Source organism: Jaculus jaculus, chromosome 7 (assembly GCF_020740685.1).
Source record: "Jaculus jaculus isolate mJacJac1 chromosome 7, mJacJac1.mat.Y.cur, whole genome shotgun sequence".
Lineage (NCBI taxonomy): Eukaryota > Metazoa > Chordata > Mammalia > Rodentia > Dipodidae > Jaculus > Jaculus jaculus.
In genome coordinates this window covers 134482336-134504028 of record NC_059108.1, presented here as the reverse complement: position 1 = coordinate 134504028, position 21693 = coordinate 134482336, and the positions used below count along the sequence as shown (strand labels likewise).

General features: G+C 36.5%; 1 non-coding gene across 1 annotated transcript; it reads left to right on the top strand.

Moving 5' to 3' along the window:
- The first annotated feature begins 4012 nt into the window (after positions 1–4012).
- LOC123462439 lies at positions 4013–4119 on the top strand. Its single transcript, XR_006638261.1, has one exon. It is a non-coding gene; the product is annotated as a U6 spliceosomal RNA (small nuclear RNA).
- Positions 4120–21693: the final 17574 nt, after the last annotated feature.

Here is a 21693-nt window from a genome sequence, read left to right as displayed (position 1 = left end):
AAAACAGTAGTGTCCCATCATGGAAGTTACAACTGCTTGATGTTATCTTTTCCTAATTATCATACATAAGAAGCCTCTGTTGTTGTATTAAGTGTCCACTGTGAAGGGAATAATTTCAGAACCTGAAATCTTGAGCCAGGCGTGGTGGTGCATGCCTTTAATCCCAGCACTTGTGAGGCAGAGGTAGGAGGATCGCCGTGAGTTCAAGGCCACCCTGAGACTACAGAGTTAATTCCAGGTCAGCTGGACCAGAGTGAGACCCTACCTCAAAAAAAAAAAAAAAAAAAATCTTGGAGGATACAGAAAAAACATATCTAGACCATGGAAAATGCCACACTCACTGTTAATTAATTTAAATCTACCTTGAAATGACACTATATAACATCACAGAAAGTACAAAGCATGTCATACCTCCATCTGTCATGAAATTATAATAATTAAGTCCACTAGCTTGCCTGGTAATTTAAAGAATATTTTACCTATGCTCTTCAGCCATGCTGGGCTCTTTCAAGTTGATGTTTTCTAAAATATGTCTGTCCCTAAAACAAATCTGTTGACCATTTCAAACTTAGAATATGTAAGAGGGCAGGAGAGATGGCTTAGCACTTAAGTGCTTGCCTGTGAAGCCTAAGGATCTCAGTTTGAGGCTCGATTCCCCAGCACCCACGTTAGCCAGATGCACAAGGGGGCGCACACATCTGGAGTTTGTGTATAGTGGTTGGAGGCCCTGGCATGCCCATTCTCTCTCTGCCTCTTTCTTCCTTTGTCTCTCACTCTCAAATAATAAACAAAAATTTTTAAAAAGGTATCCCTCATACTAGATGGTGAAAGAAAATTTTCCACAATAAACCTCAGCTTTAAAACTATATGAACACAAAGCCAAACCTACAGAGAATTCTCCACACAGAAGAATCCAGTAATCAACCTCAAGTGCCTGGAAGAAGCAGATCTCAATAACCAAACTCAGGCCACAAGAAAACTATGAAGTCCAAGAACACACTGAACCACAAAACCCACCACAATATGGCGGGGATTAAATCAAACCTCACAGTTGTTACCCTAAATGCCAATGGCTTCAATTCACCCATCAAGAGACATAAGCTAAAAACTAACTAAATAAATAAATACAATAAAATAAATGAAAAAAAAAGAGACATAAGCTAACATGGTATATCAGAAAATTAGACCCTTCAACCTATTATCTTCAAGAGATACCATCTCAGAGTAGACTGTTTTAATCAACCAATCATGTATCCATCGCCTTCTTCTATGTTCAAAACCCTATAAAAACCCTCTCCTCCCACTACTCGGTGCTCTTGTATGGATACACTGTGGAGGTGAAGTCAAGAGACTTAGCTTAATCCTAAAATGAAGCTCCCTGCCTATGTATACATGTTTGGCTCTCCTTGGTGGTCACTGGGGGTGCAGAGAATTGGGCATAACCATATATTAGGTCTGTACTCCAGATTCTGAATCCCTAACTGTTCAAAGTGCCAACTTTTATTGGAAATAACCACAAGATGCCAGAAGAAAACAGAACGGTAGTTAAACCATAAATTACAATTTACATGTGACTATTATAGCCATGGAGGTATTAAAAAAAAAAAAAGGAACTTATAAACAGTGACAGTAAGTGCCACCTCACCCTCACCACCTGGGGGTGCAAGATAGGCCTGTGACCAGGAGTCCTGCATATCTTAAAGAGTTTGCTCAACAATGCAGGCCCCAGGAAACGCTGTTCATCCCAGCAGAGCCTTGTGTTTACCTGCTATTAGCAGAGGCACCTGTTTGTCTGCCATCAACAGAGCCTCCTGACTTCTATATTTCTCTAGGCTAGATATAAAGAAGTTTAGAGAAACATAACATTTTGCTCTCTTCACACAAGCAAATGGAAATAAGATAAAAGCAGGCATAGCTATACTAATATTAGATAAAATAGACTTCAAATGAAAAGTAATCAAAAAAGAAAAAAAAAGGCCACTTCATATTTATCAAGGGAACAATCCAACAAGAGGATATCATAATCACCAATCTTTATGCACCAAACACAGGTGCACCGCAATTCATAAAACAAAACCTACTTTACAATAAAACAGAAATAACCACCAGCACCATCATAGTTGGGGATTTCAATACTGCACTATCAGCAATAGATGGATCATCCAAACAGAAAATTAATAGGAAAGTAAGAGAGATCAACAAAATCATAGATGAATTAGATCTAATGGACATCTATAGAACATTCTACTACTCCAAATCCACAGACTACATATTCTTCGCAGCAGCCCATGGAACCTTCTCAAAAATAGATCATACATTGGGTCATAAAACCTGCCTGAATATATTTACGAAGGTCAACATAATTTTCTGCATGATATCAGATCACAATGCTGTATTGCTAGAAATTAACAACAAAAGATGCACCAGGTATCCCATCAGCTCCTGAAAACTGAACAACACACTTTAAAACAATAAATGAATAGTGAACAAAATTAAAAAAAAAAAGAAATACTGAAATTTCTAGAAACAAATGACAATAAGAACACATCATACCTAAACTTAAGGTACACAGAGAACATCTTGGATCCCTCTTCAGGTTCACTGCCTATCTATTTTTTGAGATAGTTTCTCTCAATGACCTGAATCTCACCAAAAAAATATATATATTAGCTAGCAACCAAAATCCAGAGGTCCATTGATCTATGGCTCCCCAGTTGTAGTATTTCAGTTTATGCCCCTAATATTTTACATGATTCCACTTAGGTCCTCAAGCTTGCATGGTAAACACTTTACTGACTGAGCTCTATTCCCAGCCCCCTGAAATATCTTCTTAGTCAAGGGTAAAAGAGAAAATGGAAGCTAGCTCCCATGCTAAACATGTTTGATTTTCAAAGAGTTTAGCAGACAAAAAATTGGAATTTATGGAAACACTTCATAATCAGATACATGGTGTTAATAATGGAGCCAGGTAAGGGGTTAACAGGCTTAAATAACATGAGAAAAAAAATGGATTTAGTATATAGTATGTACATTTTAGGTGTATTTTTATTTTAATTAAAAACATTAGTTTTTTAACATTTATTTAAAAACATTATTTAAAACATTTATTATAATTGAAAAACATTAGTTTAGGCATGACCTACTCAGGATATAATTTCTTTCCATAGTTGTAAAATTTATGAAAACAGGGCATTCCTTTGGAGCCCATTGTCCATTTAAGGCATATGCCTGAATATGCCAAATTGTCTTGTATAGTAAATTGAGAACCTGACATTATCAATTGATTAAATGAAATAAAATATCAAAATTGGAAAAAAATATTTATTTTTAACTGATATCAGTTCATCATTGCCTCATAACATTGTTTTGTCACAATTGTGCTACAAAACTATTTTAATAAATACAGAAAAGGAGAGGGATCACCTTTTTAATTGCTTTATTTTTATTATTCCATTTTGTGCTCTCTACCATTATCATTACTGACTCAGTTATGTTTGAAATTTTGCAATTTAAGGAACAAAATTCCACAACTTAAACAGGCTTTTTAGAAAGAAATATGAAAAGAATATTTTTTTAAATTTAGATATGAGCATCAAGTTAACCTTACAATGTTTAAGAAATGACCAAGTCTTGTCACTGAAATGAGAGAAAAAAGATGGCAAAAGTGAGCCTTGAGTGAGTATAGAGCCTCATGAATCACAGGAGACAGCACTCTGCATGCATCCTTGGAGCCCTGTGTTCTTAAAGGGAAGCAGTAACAATTTAGTATTTGTTCACACAGCTCAAGATGATGCCAGAAGAATGTCTCCAAGGGCTAAACAACACCATGGATAAGTTTAATACCAATAAATATTTATTTTATTTTTGGAGTTTCACTCAAATCTTTTGGAAAAAATATAAATATTAAATTTGCATGAAAACTATTGATCTTGAGGGACAAAAACAAGAATTCTGAAGATGTTTTCACCATCAGGTGTCAGTTATTTGAGTAATGTCAAAAACACCACTTTCCGTGCTCGCTTCGGCAGCACATATATTAAAATTGGAATGATACAGAGAAGATTATCATGGCCCCTGCGCAAGGATGACACGCAAATTCGTGAAGTGTTCCATATTAAAAAAAAAAAAAAAAGCCCCACCATTTTCTGATAAAATGCAGACCATCAAAGACAAGCTATTAAAAAACGGTTACATTTTTCCAACTTGGTATCTGATAATTAGTAATCTTGTATGCAACTTAAAATATATGTATGTAATATGTATACATTTATAGGAATATTGATAACAACTATTTGAAAAACATTTGCTGTACAAATTATTTCAAGCTATCAGATTCAATGATAACTTTCTTTAAACTTTATTTTTATGTATTTATTTGAGAGAGAGAAAGAGGCAGAGACTGACTCTCTTCCAGCTTCCAGCCATGTCATTCAATTTTACATGTCAACCACTTATGGTGTGTTCAGCAGTAGGGTCTTGATAGGGAGAGAGAGAATGGGCATGCCAAGGCCTCCAGCCATTGCAAAGGAACTCTCAGATGCATGTGCCCCCATAGTGCATCTGGCTTATGTGGGTCCTGGGGATTTGAAATGAGGACATTTGGCTTTATAGGCAAATGCCTTAGCTGCTAATCTATTTCTCCAGCAACCAGGGATAGCTTTTTTATACCATTTAACAATATTTTCAATTTTACTACTGCTGGGTACATGATACAATTAGAAATTCCCTCTCCTCTTCATATTATGATTGGCCATGATAGGGCTTTGACCAATAATTTGAGAGCATGAATAATACATGCTACTTACAAAAATAAATGTTATGGAAATCTGTGGTGGCCACGTGTTGTTTCCTATAGCTTGCCAACTAATGGCATTTCATGGTAGAGGACGTGTCAGTTCATCTTCAAGTGAAGAATGCAGGTAGATAATAAGCCCAACTATTCAGACATTAACATGTAATGACAGAAAATATTTTGAATCTGTTAATATCTATATATATTTTTTTACATTATAATCTCTCTCTATATATATATATATGTGTGTGTGTATGTATACATGTGTCAGCCATGGTCTCTTTCCACTGTAAATGAATGACAACCAGTGTTTACATTAGTGTCTAGATAATTACAAAAGGACCATGAGTCTTTGCACGCAAGGACATTTAACAGTTGAGCTATTTTTTTTTTTTCATTTCCTTTCCTCTAAATCTTTGAAGGCTAAAGAGAAAGGCATCAACTTAGTTTGTGAGCTTAGTAGATTTTTTTTTTTTTTAAGAATATAAACTTGTACTTGGGAATGTTCTCTGGAAAACATTGAATATATTTGGTAGAAATCTTCATTTACCAATTTTTTTAATTGGTAGCTTTTAAATATCTGTTTCATACTAAACACCCTTGATAATACTCAGGAAACCTCAGTGAATAACAGGTCCTCATCTTCTACCAATGGAAAATTTCAAAGTATAACCCATATTAATGCTATCCTCACTTTGGATTAGAGAAACTTCTCTTTGCAAGTGGTGGTAAATGTCGGGGAGACTATAAACTCATCAGACTGCTGTTAACAAGCAACAATGGAATGATCAGTATTGAAAACTCTATCTCACCCTGCAAGACTCAGGGCCTATTGCAGAAGAAGTGGAAGAAAGAATGTAAGGGCCAAAGGAAGGGGAGGAGTGCTTACAACAGTGGCTGAAGCTACCTACATAAGACTTGCATAATAGAAGGGGGGTGGGGATGATGAAATAGAACAAAACAGTGGTGAGCTGTTAAAGAGGGGATTCAGTGGAGGAGGATAGGGAAGAGGGGATTAAGGCAGTTAACTGTAGGAATTATGATTATAATTCAAATATTCACTGAGATTGTCAACAAAAAGTTAAAAAAGCAGAAGAAGTACAAGCTGAGAAGAAGGAGTTCCATGGAGAGGAGAGAGGAAAAGAGAAATGGGAGGTGATTATGATTAAAATATGTAACATACCCATTTAAAAATTATCAATATGTAAAGGTGAAAAGATAAAAGTATTCAAAGAACAAGTGTAAGTTTTTGAGCAATATTACAGAAAGATGATGGATATTGTCAAGAAAATTAGTATAGGCTGAAAGAGACTGAGAACTTTGGGAGAGAAGATGGTGTCTTTCAAAATTAATGATTAAGTGGTGAAATTGGCACTCTGGGTCTGGTAGGGAGGCAGACGGATTAGAGAAGCTTCTACAAAAGTTCTAATGAAGCTACTGTTAGCAGGTACACTTGCTTAAAAATAGAGTGAAGCTCTGTCTAGCAACCTCAGAAACAATTCTATCCCTGGGCTAAAGAGTGAAAAGTCAAGTTATTGTTGATAAATAAAGACATTATGCTGGTGGTATCAACATACCTGATTTTAACCTATACTACAGAGCCATAGTAACCAAAACAGCATGGTACTGGCACAAAAGCAGACACATAGATCAATGGAACAGAATAGAGGACCCAGATATAAGTCCGGGTAGCTATAGCCACCTGATATTCAATAAAAGTGCCAAAAATATTCATGGAAGAAAGACAGCCTCTTCAGCAAATGGTGCTGGGAAAACTAGGTATGTATCTGTAGAAGGATATGAATAGATTCTTCTCTCTCTCCATGCACAAGAATTAAGTCCAAATGGATTAAAGACCTTAACATCAGACTTGAAATTCTGAAACTGCTAGAGGAAAAGGTAAGGAAACCCTTCAACATATTGGTCTTGGCAAAGACTTTCTGAATATAACCCCGATTGCTCAGGCAATAAAACCACAGATTTACCACTGGGAACTTGGGAAATCACAAAGATTTTGTATGGCCAAGGACACTGTGAATAAAGCAAAGAGGCAACTTACAGAAAGGGAAAAAGTCTATGCCAGCTATACATCTGACAGAGGATTAATATCCAGGATATGCAAAGAAAAAAATTAAAAAGTAAGAAATCAAACAAGCCAATTAAAAAAATGGGCTATAGTGGCTGGAGAAATGCCTTAGCAGTTAAGCATTTGTCTGTGAAGCCTAAGGACCCTGGTTCGAGGCTTGATTCCCCATGACCCACATTAGCCAGAAGCACAAGAGGGTGCATGTATCTGGAGTTTGTTTGCAGTGGCTGGAGGTCGTGGGGCACCCATTCTCTCTCTATCTGCCTTTCTCTGTCTATTGCTCTCAAATAAATAAATAAAAATAAACCAAAAAAATTTAAAAAAAAGACATGGGTTATGGAACTAAATAGAGAGTTCCCAAAAGAGGAAAAATGGGTGGAATAAAAACATCTTAAAAAATGTTCTACATCCCTAGCCATCAGGGAAATGCAGATTAAAACTACACTGGGATTCCATCTCACTCCTGTCAGATTGGCTACCATCATGAAAACAAATGAACATAAATGCTTGTGAGGATGTGGAAAAAGAGGAATCCTTCTACACTGTTGGTGGGAATGCAATCTGGTCCAGCCATTGTGGAAATCAGTGTGGAGGTTCCTAAGATAGCTAAAAATTGATCTACCATATGACCTAGCTATAGTATTCCTAGGCACATATCCTAAGGATTCATCTCACTAACTGAGATATACTTGCTCAACCATGTTTATTGACACTCAATTCACAATAGCTGGGAAATGGAACCAGCCTAGATGTACCTCAACTCATGAGTGGATAATGAAAATATGGCACATTTATACAATAGAGTTCTACTCAGCAGTAAAGAAAAATGAAGTTATGAAATTTGCAGGAAAATGGATGGATCTTGAAAGGATTATACAGTGTGAGGTAACCCAGGCCCAGAACCAAACATCACATGTTCTTTCTCAAATGTGTATCCTAGCTACAGATGACTGGACTAGGGGAAAAAAAAAAAAAAAGAAAAACAAAAAAAAACTCAGTAGCAGAGACCAGTAAACTAGAAAAGAGATATAAAAGGAAGAGAAAGGAAGGGAGGGGTACTTAATAGAATGGTATTGTATATATGCAATTAGAAGAATAGATTAAATTGGATGAAAAGGTCTAAGTGAGGCAAGGGAAGAGACTGAGTAAAGGAAAGATGGAGGGAGGGCTAATCAAAATCTAAGAATATAAATAAATCATATGGAAAACTACTTTTTTAGACAATGGAACTCTCAGGAGCCATAGATTGTTGCTAGAAAATTTTCAGTGCCAGGGATGGGATATCTTCTAGTGAGTTGTTGGCCAGTGAGGTCTTTGGTTTCCCAAAATCATTATAGGCCATTGCCGAGGTCCTTGGATTTCCACCAGGAAGAAATGGTAACACCCTATTGCTGGAGATTCCACATACCTGAGCTACAAGGCCACTGAAAAATCCTGCTGGAACTGAACTGGTCACCTCCTCCATGTAGACCAGCTGACAGAAAGCTGGAAGAAGCCATTCTGCATACCATTCAATGGGAGAGAAAGAGAGAGAAATCACCAGAGAAAATACTCAACAGTGGACATTGCAAGCCTTATATGTGGCCAGTCAGTCCAAATGAGCCAACAGGTGCAATAGTGGCACATCTGTCATGGTGGAAACCAAATGCCCTCTAATTGGACTTAAGGCTTACTCCATGGGAGGGAATACATCCCTGATACTGAAAACTTAATGCAGAGGTTGTCAGGAGCTCTAGGGTTGTAACATCTGCTTCAGTCTGGCTAAATGTATATAGTATGCTTATCAAACTTTCCAGTAATCACTTCTCTTAATGTTCATGCCATTATGTTAATGCTGCTCTCACTTTTGGTAGAGAAGCTTCTCTTTTCAGATGACAGTGACCTTGGGATGACTCAGAAGGCATCATGGTGCTGGAAAGAATTGAAGGGAGTGCTCAGCACTGCAATATCTCTATCACACCTTCCAAGGCTCAGGGTCTATTGAGGAAGAGACGGCAGAAAGAATGTAAGAGCCAAAGGAAGGGTAGGACTCCTTACAACGTGCTCCCCCCAGACACAAAATGGCCTGGATATTCATGACTTCACAGTGCCAGACACTACCTACACAAGACCATCATAAGAGGAGGAAAAGATCATGACATCAAAATAAAAGAGAGACTGTTTGAGAGGGGGAGGGGATATGATAGAGAATGGAGTTTCAAAAGGGAAAGTCAGGGGAGAGAGGGTATTACCATGGGATATTGTTTATAATCATGGAAGTTGTTAATAAAAATAACTGAAAAAAATAAAGACATATGGAGCTGGAGCCATGTACCCTTGTCAATCTGCAGAGGTACCTTCAGGACTTCAAGCATACATCAAGGAAGAAGTACAAAAGCAAACACTTCCTGGAGTTTAGAAATACTTTCTATAGTACTAAACTTTGGAGAGATTCCTGTGATTGATGCCGTGGAAAGGCAAATAGGAGAGCAGCTTTGGACAAGTGGCCTATCTCTAATACCTGGAGTACAGAACTAGTAGAGAAGAGCAGTGGGATACCCCATAGAGCAGGGTATGATGGAGAATCACTGGTCCACTGTGCTTGTATTCAGTAGGTAATATTTGAGCCAAATTTGAAAGACTGATATGCTCTTGCTGACGTCTGTGTGTAATATTCTGGGAAACAGAGCCTGGTGGTACAAAGATCCTGATGTGGAAATTTCTTGATAAGCTTTGGGTACTATGCAGTGAGGGTGAGGCAGGTCACAGGGAGAGGAAAAGAATGTAGGAGGGTAAGAAGCAACAGCTATTCAAATCATGCAGGGTGAAACTGAAGTTCAACTCTAGTTTGAATGCAGTTCCATTAGAGGAGAGTTTACCTGGCCTAGAGCCAAGAAGAGGCTGGTCATAATGCCGTACTGTCTGCCAAGAAGTGTCCCAATTCACTTGCTCAACACACTGATTTCTTTAAAAATCTACCTCATCAGCATACTAGAAACTTAATAAATTGTCAAATGACAGCAGAAAAATAATAATTTAAGGACAATATCTACTTCCCTTCTGAACATCATGGTGCCTTGTTAAAAGGTGTGGTTATTAGGGGGTCCCTTCCCTTACTCAGAGGTATTGTGCTTTAGGAGTGGTGAACTCTCTCCCTTACCATACTATTGCCAATATTCTCAACCTTAACAAAATCCCAGGCAATTAATTAATCCTAGTCACCTAGTCCAAGGTACATGTGGAAATGGGCATGATGAAATTGTGATTGTGTTCCTCAATTTTCATATTAGTTTTGCATTTTTTATTAAACAAGAGACCTGGGAAGACTGCTCAGAGGTTAAGGGCAATTGTTTGCAACGCTTGCCAGCTGAAGCTCAATTTCCCAGCACTCATGTTAAGCCAGATGCACAAAGTGGTGCATTTTCCTGGTATTTGTTTGCAGCAGCAAGACTCCCTAGTGTGCCCATTTCTCTCTTTTATCCTCTCTCTCTCTCTCTTTGTGCTCCATTGCATAAATAAATATTTAAATAATATTTACAAAGAATATGATGTGTATTATTTTATCTAGACGAAAGGAAATCTTAAAGGACCAATTTTACTTATAGTCATGATCATATCTACCTTCCCATGCTCTTCTTTCTTTCTCCCTTCCTTTCTTGATATCTTGAGGAATTTTAAGACTCCAGCTTGGTGATGATGCCCACTAGAGACTCTATACCCAAAGGGGAAAACCTAGTGCATTTGATGAAATCAGAAATGACACAAGAAGCTTCAAAATAGTGAATATTTTGAGTTACTTAATACATATTTTATTTATAATCTCAAAATATTAACTAAACATTCTCCAAGGGAACAATCCAGGTTTGTGTCCCTGACATAGCTTCTATAGTGATGAGGAGAACATGAAAGCTGACTGTAGAACTTATAGTCAGGCCTTATCTCCATCTTCCTTAAATGAACTGACATCCCCCAAAGGAGGGCCTGGCCAACCAAAGTCTTGCCTTCAATATCACTAAGAATATAATTAACAGGAACAGAGGTGAGATTCTTATCTCGTGTGATTCTCCTAAGGCTATTAGAGGAAAACACCACAAACTAACTGCATTCATCAACTGAAATTTATTTTTAACCACTTTGCAGGCTAGTCATTCATGAACACAGTGTTAACAAGAGTGGTTTCTGGTGAAGTCTCACTTTCTGATTGATAGATGATAGCTCGGATGCTATACCTTCCGATGGCCTTTCTTATATCTGCAGGAAACTAGCTCTCTATTTTCTTGCCCATTTCTTTAACAAAACTAATTCTTTTGAATAAGTTCTAAATCTGCATCTCACTTAATCTTCAATTAGGCATTACAAGACATAGTATTTCATTAGATTTATTTCTTTAATTAAATTATGTTTCACCTTATTTTCCATGACACAGCCTTACCTATGTGATGATATACCTCTGCCCCATCCTCCCATATGTCACCATACTGAGCTATGTCTTGTTTTTAAAGATGGCTTCATTGGAGATTAGAATTCAACATGAGAATTTTAGTATGAAACACTTCCATATTGTGGTGGCTTGATTATACTGTTCCATAAACTTGGGTATTCTGAATGCTAGTCTCTCCAGTTGATGGCAATTGGAAATTAAAGCCTCCTGGAGGCAGCATATTGTTGAGGGTGGGCTGATGGGTGTTATAGCCACTTTCCCCATGCCGGTGTTTGGCACACTCTCCTTTTGCTATTGTCTGCCTTATGTTGGCCAGAGAGTGATATCCATCCTCTCTCCTCATGCCATTATTTCCCCTTGCCATCATGGAGCTTCCCCTCAATTCTGTAAACCAATTCCCCCCCCCCACACACACACACAAGTTGCTCTTGGTGGGGTGACTTATGCTAGCAATGTGAATCTGACTGCAAATGTAATGTTAGTATCGAGGAGTGGTATCATTGGCTACTTGACACCTGGCTGTTTGGCTTTGGCCTTTTGGAGCTGATTTTTAGGAGGAATGTGGAAGGATCTGAAACCTTAACCTCAGAGATGCCTTGCAGTGCTGTAAGTACAGCTTGATGGACTATTCTGGTCAGAGTTGAAAGACCTGAATGCAATAAGAACTATAGACTATGAGTTTTGGTTTGTGAGGGTGAAAACGAGTTTTGGCTGGATTGGGTTAGAAACATTTTATGTCAGAAGCTTCTTGTTATGCCCGTGTCCTATGAACTTATGCAGGGTTGCTTTGCATAGAAATGAGCTGGTGTGTGCAGAGGGATATGGCACAGAAAGAAATGTTTAGGCTGACACTGCTGCCTGTTCAGCTGCAATTGAAAGATTACAACTTTTGAGACCTGCACTGGGGCCACAGGAAGAATGTAGACTCTTTTGAAGGGGTCTGAATGCAATGTCCTATTCTTCAAAGTCTACTTTATTCCACCCTGGATTAAAAAATGGCACCCTACCTGGTATTATGGAGTGCAAGAAATGCAGGAAAGAGAGGGTTATTGAATTTGCAAAGGTCTTGTGTTTTGGAAATGGCCATGGGCAGTGTGTAGCAGGTTTGCTGGGTTTCCTGCATGGAGACCCAGTGGAGCTGTGAGGATGAATCCTGTCTGCAGTGAAGACTCAGTAGAGATGCCAAGACCATGAAATGGCTGCTAAGGAAAACTGCTGGCCCAATGAAGTTTTCCAGGACTGTGAGTCGCCTAGCTGGAGGGGCAGAATCGGAACTCCAGAGACTCATTGCTAGTTAAAATTATTAGACTTGGAGATTTTTCACTGGCTAGAATTGTTGGACTTGGGGCTACAGAGTTTTATTTTTCCCTGTTTAAATCTTGTATTTGTTAAATATTTCTTTGTCATCTTTTGCAGTGTGAATGTTTATTCTGTGCCATTATGGGTTTGGGGTATTTTTTTTTTTTTTTTGTTATTATGGCTCAGTTAAAAGACCTTGGATTACAGAGATATTTGACCAACATTAGGACTGATAAAAATAACAGGGACTCTTAAAGTCATACTGAATGCACTATATTTTATATCCTGTATGGATATCAGTTTATAGGAGCTAGGAGCAGAATATGGTGGTTTGATTCAGGTGTCCCCATCAATTTAGCTATTCTGAATGCTAGTCTCCCCAGCTGAATAGGTTTTGGGAATTAATGCTTCCTCAAAGTGGTTTATTGTTAGGGGTGGGCTTATGGGTATTGCAACATTTCTCCATGCCAGTTTTTGGCACACTCTCCTGTTGCTATCATCCACCTTATGTTGGCCAGGGGGTTATGTCCACCCTCTGCTCCTGCCGTTTTTTTTTTTGTTTTTTTTTTTTTTTTTCTCACAAGCTGCTCTTGATTGGGTTTTTTCTGCTAGTTATGTGAACCTGACACTTCAATGGATCTGTCCCATATTTCCTTTCTTCTCATCTAGTACTATAATATGTACATACTATAAAACACTAGTGGTTGTGATATTTAAGAGACCACAAATGCCCAGCGTGTACTGAAGGCTTAGTGGACTTGCTTATGAGTGTGAGGTAAACATGCCATTCAAATTCCCAGCTTCCATTACAGGATGAGTCACCCACCACATCTTTTTACAGCTTTTCAATTTTTTTTTCCCTTTCTGTATTTGCAGTTTATTTCCTCATCCTTTTGAATTTGAACTGGATACATTGAAACTGCTGAGCTATAGTCACAATGGAAGCTTAGAAATGTTGGTTCCAGAAAGCTCTTGTCAACCGATCCCACACTTACCCCCTTGGGCTTGGCTATAATAGAAGTCCCAGGACTCTTCTCTGCACCCTCCATTAGTGTTTTTTTTTTTTTTTTTTTTTTTGCCTTGTACCACTTCTACTTTACCATCTCTCACTTGTTTTAGTTCTTTCATATTCTTTAAATTCATATTCTTTAAATTTTGCTGTGTAATCTACTGTGACTCCACTTTCAGCTTGTGCATATTTACAGAGAATATCAAGAAGTATCTCATTTTACAAGGTGGTCTAATAAGTTACCTATTATAACTGGCTGCAACATATACTGACTTTGTGAGGACATACATTTTGATGGCAATACAGACCTTATAATAGATAAAAAGCATAAGAAAAAAAATCATTGAACATGTTAAAGAATTATTAGCATTCATAATTTTTCAATTTCATTAAGTATCTTAAATTTTATTTTTCTTTTTAAACCTGTAAAATGATTTGATAACTTGCTTATCATGAATCCTGGGGTCTTATAAATCTAAATTTTAGAAGAGCTGGAGGACCAAAGGAGCTGGAATGTTGCTCAGAGTGACATTTTGAAGTGCATAGTGGCAATATTTGATTCAGCAGGTCAAAGGAATTCATGAGAAAACTGAATAATTCATTGACTATCCACACAGTTGGAACCATAGGAGGCATGCACATTTAGAGCAATATTTCTATTATCTTGGTTTGCAATAAGAAAATTGAAGCAGTATTTCCTATGCCTTAATGTAGGTCTGATCTAGGGCCCTCCAAGGAAGAGTTTCAGTATGTGCAGGAGGAAAGTTATTATTTTATTTTATTATTTTATTAATTATTAATTGGGAAGTTACAATTGCATGTATTTATTCTGAGCAAAGACTACACAAACCCCATCATTTTACCTGAATTTCCAAACTCAGTCAGTGTTCCAGACTCATTGAAAGATTTCTCCTGGCAATCCTGGTAAAATAAGCAAGCAAACAAGAAATAAAACAACTCCTTTTAGATGAAAGGCCAGTGAATTATTTTCCTAATACACTAATGATGAAATTACTTTCCACTGTTTAATGTTCACTCCCACTGGTGATAATAATCTGATTTAAAATTGTCTTTTACCCCAAATAGTCCACATATTTTATGCATGAGTTAATATATTTCATAGCTCTTGGAAAGTCAACCTCACTATCTTACTCTGTGTGAGATGAAAACAGCATTCAGTACTTCAGCACATGCAGTGTCTTTGTGACTGAGTGTCTACAGGTGACAGATGCATGAGATGTGATTCGGTTTAAGGCAAAGTTACAAAATTTACACGTTCATATTTAAGATACTTATGTGTTTATTCTTCTAGATTATCAACTTATATGTGTGATAACTTATATCTATTACATAGCCCATTGATTTCCCAAGCCTGAATGAGATCTTTCATGCTTCCAATCCTTCTTTGTGTGTGTGTCTCTGTGTGTTTCTCCATGCCTGGCCCAGTGTGTGTGTGTCTCACCAAATTACTCCAATGCCACTTCTACACTTCGCCTTTCTATACAGCAGGTCTATCTTATACTACCATTTTTCTACAAGTAGGGTTATCACACACAACCAACCTATCATGTGTTGGAGAATATGAAGAAGGTAACTGACTTTCTGATTCCAGCATCTTCATTTTATCAAACTGTTCATCTACATTTGTGTCTTAAAAACACCAATGGTGAGTATAGTGCATTTTATTTTCTGTAGTTAAAATATTTGCTTAAGACTCACATACAAAACATCCTGAATGCATGCTAATACAAAGTCAATCCCTTTTACCAAAATAAGGGATATAAACCCCACTTTACTGAGTTTTGATTACATCATTAAGAAAATAAAATTGGCCTGGAGAGATGGCTTAGTGGTTAAGCACTTGCCTGTGAAGCCTAAGGACCCCAGTTCAAGGCTCGATTCCCCAGGACCCACGTTAGCCAGATGCACGAGGGGGTGCATGTGTCTGGAGTTCATTTGCAGTGGCTAGAAGCCCTGTCGTGCCCACTCCTCTCTCTTTCTCTCTCTCCCTCTCTCTCTGTCTGTCACTCTCAAATAAATAAATAAAAATAAACAACAAAAAAATTTTAAAAAGAAAATAAAACTTCATTAAAATGTTTAATTTTTCTTAAAAATATAACTTTTAGGTGAATATGAATAAAAATAAATGAAAATAAATAAATGAAACAAAATATCCTTTATAAGCTAATCATAGTAACTTATTCTAAACAGGCCACTCTAATATGAAATCAGAATAGATTCACCATGACAAGAACAAATAAAATTTTATTTGGGGCTGGAGAAATGGCTTAGTGGTTAAGTGCTTGCCTGTGAAGCCTAAGGACCCTGGTTTGAGGCTCAATTCCCCAGGACCCACGTTAGCCAGATGCACAAGGGGATGCACGCATCTGGAGTTCGTTTGCAGTGGCTGGAAGCCCTGGCACACCCATTCTCTCTCTGTCTCTATCTGCCTCTTTCTCTGTCTGTCACTCTCAAATAAATAAATAAAAATAAACAAAAAATAAAAAAATTATTTGGCTAATACTTGCAAGGGAATATGGCCCCATAGACTTCTCTGAAATATATAATCTGTGAAAGTTAATGAATGGTATATTAAGCACAATTCATTACAAACACAACATGATATTTTTTCTTTTAAGTACAGTAAACCTAATGACAGAAATTTTAAATTTTGTTTAAAAAGAGATTATTAAATTGCACATAATCTAATTAAAGTGATGTATCTAAGAAAACTACATATACCTTCAAATGTTTTATTGTGAGTCATCTATACTTATATTAATTAATTTTTATTATTATAAGATTAAAGAGAGGCTGTATTTCATACGCTTTTCCAAATCAAATGGAGACACACAGAATACTTTGTTAACTTGGAATGCTAAGTAATTACATGCTCATTAATCACATATTTGATTCCTTGCAAGTGGTCATTTATAATAATTAAACAAAAACTACTAAATTTAGAAAACTATAAAAATAATCATTTGACCTCCAAATTATCTATATATAATTACAAAAACAAAAGTGGGAAATAAGAATTAAGAATTGGATTGTGTCCTCAGGGCTTTCATTTTTTATGCTACTAATATCATTAAGGATATTAAGTTACCCTTAAATCTTCATCATGTCATCTACAAAGTGGAAGGGTCTGAAAGTATTGCAGGAACCTGACTCTCTTGTGTCTGAGTCCACTCATACTTCCCATGTAACACAGGTAGCCTATAATTTCAGCCTCCTCTGCAGTAAAATGTGGCCAAATAGCTAACTGTGGTCAAAAATTCCAAAATATTCTGAAAGTATCTTAATCAACTCCCATTTCCATTAATAAATTCTCGTGAACAACACTCCACCATTTGTTTTCCTTTGATATATGATAATTGTGTGACAAAACTAGAATGATTTCACTGCATGGTTAGAATCTAATGCGAACCTTGTGAGAAATTCATGGTGATCACAGAGAATTAAATGTCTGCTTTGCTTCATTACTACAATTATGAGTGCCTCCACTAGCAAAGACTATGGCAACTCAAAACAAAATAATAGAATCTTCCACTTGCTTCCATGATTAAAGATGGAAGAAGACAATTGACCATCGCATTGCATGAAAAAGAAATTATTTTCATTTTATTTCAGAATTTTAGAATTAAAGTAAGTGATAGTTTGGTAGAAGTGATATAACTTCATTAAAGTCACGTATTTCCCAATGGACAAAGCTGCCTTTGGAGTTTCCAATTGATAGTCCACACACTTTTGTATTCCTAGTTCCTATCATTCATGAGAAATATATTTGAATTTAAAATTAATATTCATTAAAGTCATTTATTATTTTATATATCAAACATAAACTAGCACAGGGTTGTAACTTCATAGTGTACTGAGGTAATAGGATATGTAATAACTGGTCTTTCAGGAGACAAGCAAGCTGTCATAGAGAATCTACTCTCTTCTACAGGCTGAACTGTGAAAGAACCACTTCCAAACTAACTCAGGTGGTAACTGGAAGGTTCTCAATGTCTCAATATTTATAGGAAAGGGGTTTAGTTCCCAGCAGCACAATATTGTGTGAATGAATATCACCATCCTTTTCGTACTTGGCTATTGACTGGAGTTCATTATAGAGGCCATTAGCACACTGGCCACTACTGTGTGCACCTTGCTTTATGCTAGTCAATAAGTAAGCATAAGAATTAGGATGTTCCCTAATTCATGAGGTAACTTTCACTCAATGTTCAAACACTGTCTTTGGAAGTAGCAAGTTATCTAAGAGAAGATAATTTCACTAGGCTGGAAACTCCAGGGAACAAAATTATGGAGCACAATAGCAGGGCCTGGGGTCATTGGAGACATCATTAAAGCCGTTTATGATATTAATTCACAAGCTTCATGATCAGATGGTGCACTTAGGCTTTGAAATGGAATTCTTTCTTTTTGGTGTAATATTGCCCTAGTGTTCTTTTTCATTGTAAAGGGGAGTAAGAAAGAATAATAAAGAACAGAAAGGGGAAAAAAAGACAAAAGAAAATATGGAAGAAATTTTAATAAAAGTCTTGATTTATATTGTATTTCATCTTTCACTATGGAATTGTATCTTCTTGAAGTACGCTGTGTGTTCAGCCCTGAATGCTGGAGCGCTACAGGTAACTGAGAGTAGGTGATAGCTATTACTTAGCCGAGTAGTTATAATGTGGATACCTGCATTCAGGGTCAGAACTAGAAATACAAGGTGGGAACAAGAAATGGTGTTCTTAGAGATATCAAACAATATGATTGAGTTGCTTTGGGGAACAGTAATTATGCCATATATCACTGGCAGATGAATTTGTCAAAGTATGATCTGACATTTTATTGCCCCAATAAATTTCACTTGATGTCACTGTTAATTGTGAAGCTTGGCTTCGTTTATGTGAAATAATCATGTCTAAAATATATCCATAATTTTATACATAATTTTATGTAAATGGCTTTCACATGCATTGTGCTAAGATCACACAACCACTCCTTCCTTTCTAATATACAGTGATTTGTCATAGTGCCTAAGTATTGAAAGTTCATCCTTAGGTTCCTATTATTTGGAAGATCATACCATATTGTTTAATTTAACTCCAAAGCCATTGTTGGGGACATGGAACAGCCTCTCCTTTCCTTTCTCCCTAAATATGCATTATGTTCTCCTGCTGTTGCCATGCAAAAAACATCTGTATTCTATTCACAGTGTTTGGCACATACTCAGTATATGTTAGTTAACATTATTAAAATATGTATTGATTAATTTTTGAGTTAAACATGTTGAGTTATAATACATTAGATGGTATAAATGATTACATACATTTTAACTTTACATATGTGTGTGTGTGTGTGTGTGTGTGTGTGTGTGTGTGTGTGTGTGTGTAAAATAAAGTTTAGTCATTATTTCCCTTCTACTAAAAAGTCCTCACATTGGAAAAGGGAAAAATCTAGATTTATCAAAAGATACCTTTTATCAGGGGATGGGAGTGTTGCAGAGGGGTTAAATTTGGCCTATAAACAAAATCACATAATTGAAATTGGATTTAATTTTTATGGTCCTTGACCAGGTTTTACCTTTTTTTTTTTTTTTTCTTAGATCAGATCTCATTATGCAGTCCAGGATGATGTGGAATTTAAGATCCTCCTGCCTCGGCCTTCTGAGTGCTGATGATGCAGGTAAAAGATATCATTTATGGATGCTTTTATCATCAACCAATTGCCTAAAGAATTTTAAAATTAAGCTTTATGAATGAAGAATATTCTTATAAAATAGGAAAAGGAGAACTGGAGGGATCGCTCAGTGATTAGAGGTACTTGCTTGCAAAAGCCTGATAGCCTGGGTTCAATTTGCCAGTACCCACATAAAGGCAGATGCTCAGGGTGGCACAATCATTTGTAGTTTGTAGTGGTGGGAGGCCCTCGCTTTCCATAGTATCCCTCTCTCTCTCTCTCTCTCTCTCTCTCTCTCTCTCTCTGTCTTCCTATCCCCCTGTCTCTCCCTTTCTCAAAAAATAATTTAAAAATATTTTTAAAAATACAAAAAATGAAGCAAAACCCAGACTGACCTCTTAAACTTTTTTTAAATGTTTATTTGAGAGACAGAGGGAGGCATATATATATATATATATATATATATATATATATATATATATATATATATATATATATATATATATATACAGAGAGAGAGAGAGAGAGAGAGAGAGAGAGATAAAGAGAATGGGCACCCCAGGGCCTCTAACCACTGCAAATAAACTCCAGATGCATGTACCACCTTGTGCATCTGGCTTTTGTGGGTGGTGAGGAATGTAATCTGGGTCCATAGGCCTCATAGGTAACCATGTTAACTGCTGAGCCATTTATCCAGCCCTGAAAAGTAGAACAGAATAAACTGTTAGCACAACAGCACTCAGACTGATATTCTAAGGACATGAATAAAATAGCCGAAATTTGTAAAAATTCACACAAATTTCAGCAAAAATATGAAAAACACGAGAAACCAAACAAAAAAAATGACTCTCAAAATCAGAACCATGCCCTCTTTTTTCTTTATAGACAACTCAATAAGAATTTATTGCTTTAAATATGCAGTCTATGACTGGAAATATGGCTTAGCAGTTAAGGCAATTTCCTGCAAAACCAAAACATCCAGGTTGGATTCCTCAAGACCCATGTAAACCAGAATTACAAGGTGGCACATTCACCTCAGGTTCATTTACAGTGTCTAGAAGCCCTGGCATGCTCCTTCTCTCCCCACCCCCACCCTTCTCTCTCATATCTACTTGTTTCTACCTGTCTCTCAAATAAATACATAATAATAAAATATTTTTTTAAAATATGCAGTCTAAAGTCTTCTTAATGTGCTCAAGTTTCAGGTGAATTAATGTGTGGAAAGCAAGATGGACTGAGATTTGATAATATCTTGTTAGGCAAAATAATGTTCCCCAAGTAGTCCATGTCCTGAACTCCAGAAACTGAGAAAATGCCATTTTATATGGCAAAGGAATCTTAAATGAGCAATATTACAGAGTTATTCTTGATAAAATATAATAATAAAGGCACCTGAACAGATGGAGGAAGAAGGTGAGGAGTCAGCAGAGGGGATCTAAGTAGAGAAGCAGGAGTCAGAGTCAAAAAAGACACAGAAACCTTGCACTTCTAGGTTTTAAAAAGAAGAATTCACAATTCATGGGATGTAGATCACCTCAAAACTGAATGGAGTTTGGGGTAATGTACCCAGGAAAGCCCCAGGATGACTAATGAGTAGTGTGTAGCATTATCAACACTTGATGCCAATTTGAACTGGAATCTCCAGATTTATAAGGCAATAAATTTCAATGTTGCTTTATTTTGCTCTTTGTGTGGTTATTTGTTACAAAATTTTCAGGAAGCTTACAGACAGATAATAGAGCAACAACAAGTGATAGGTTTATGGGTGGTGTATGTATGGGTATTGACCATACATTTCTTGTAGTTTAGCTATATGTTGGAAAATGAAATATCTTGAAATGTTTTTGTAAAAGCACTATCAAAACACTGACCAACAATATTGGATTAAATCTGTTGTATGCTTAAATTTTGTGCAGTTAATATTTTGGTATTTTGAAGGTAAGCCATTTCTGTCTTAAATTATTTCCCAAAGTAAAAGAAAAAGTCATTCTCTAATTCATGATTGTTAGGAGTTAATCAATGCTAACCAGACTATAATTGGATAGCCATAATAATGCAAATGGAATAATCATATTTATGGTCTGAGGTAATGCTGTCAAAGGTAAAGTAACCTATGATTATGTATAAGATTCAATCATGGATATCATTCATTGGTTGTAATTCTTTCTGGTTTTAGTTGAAATATTCCTTGAAATTATAGGATACTATTTGTTAGCTTTTAAAACATTTTCAGCATTGCTGGTACACTGTATGACTATTAATTCTGAGTAATGGAGAGAATGAAATGAACTTTATTATTCATTTATTTGTTATGGATTTTTTTGTGAGTGGGATATATGTATGAAAATAGGTTTGTGTGCCTAAATACATGTGGCTACAAATTTGAATGTCATCTTCCACCTTCTTCCTTT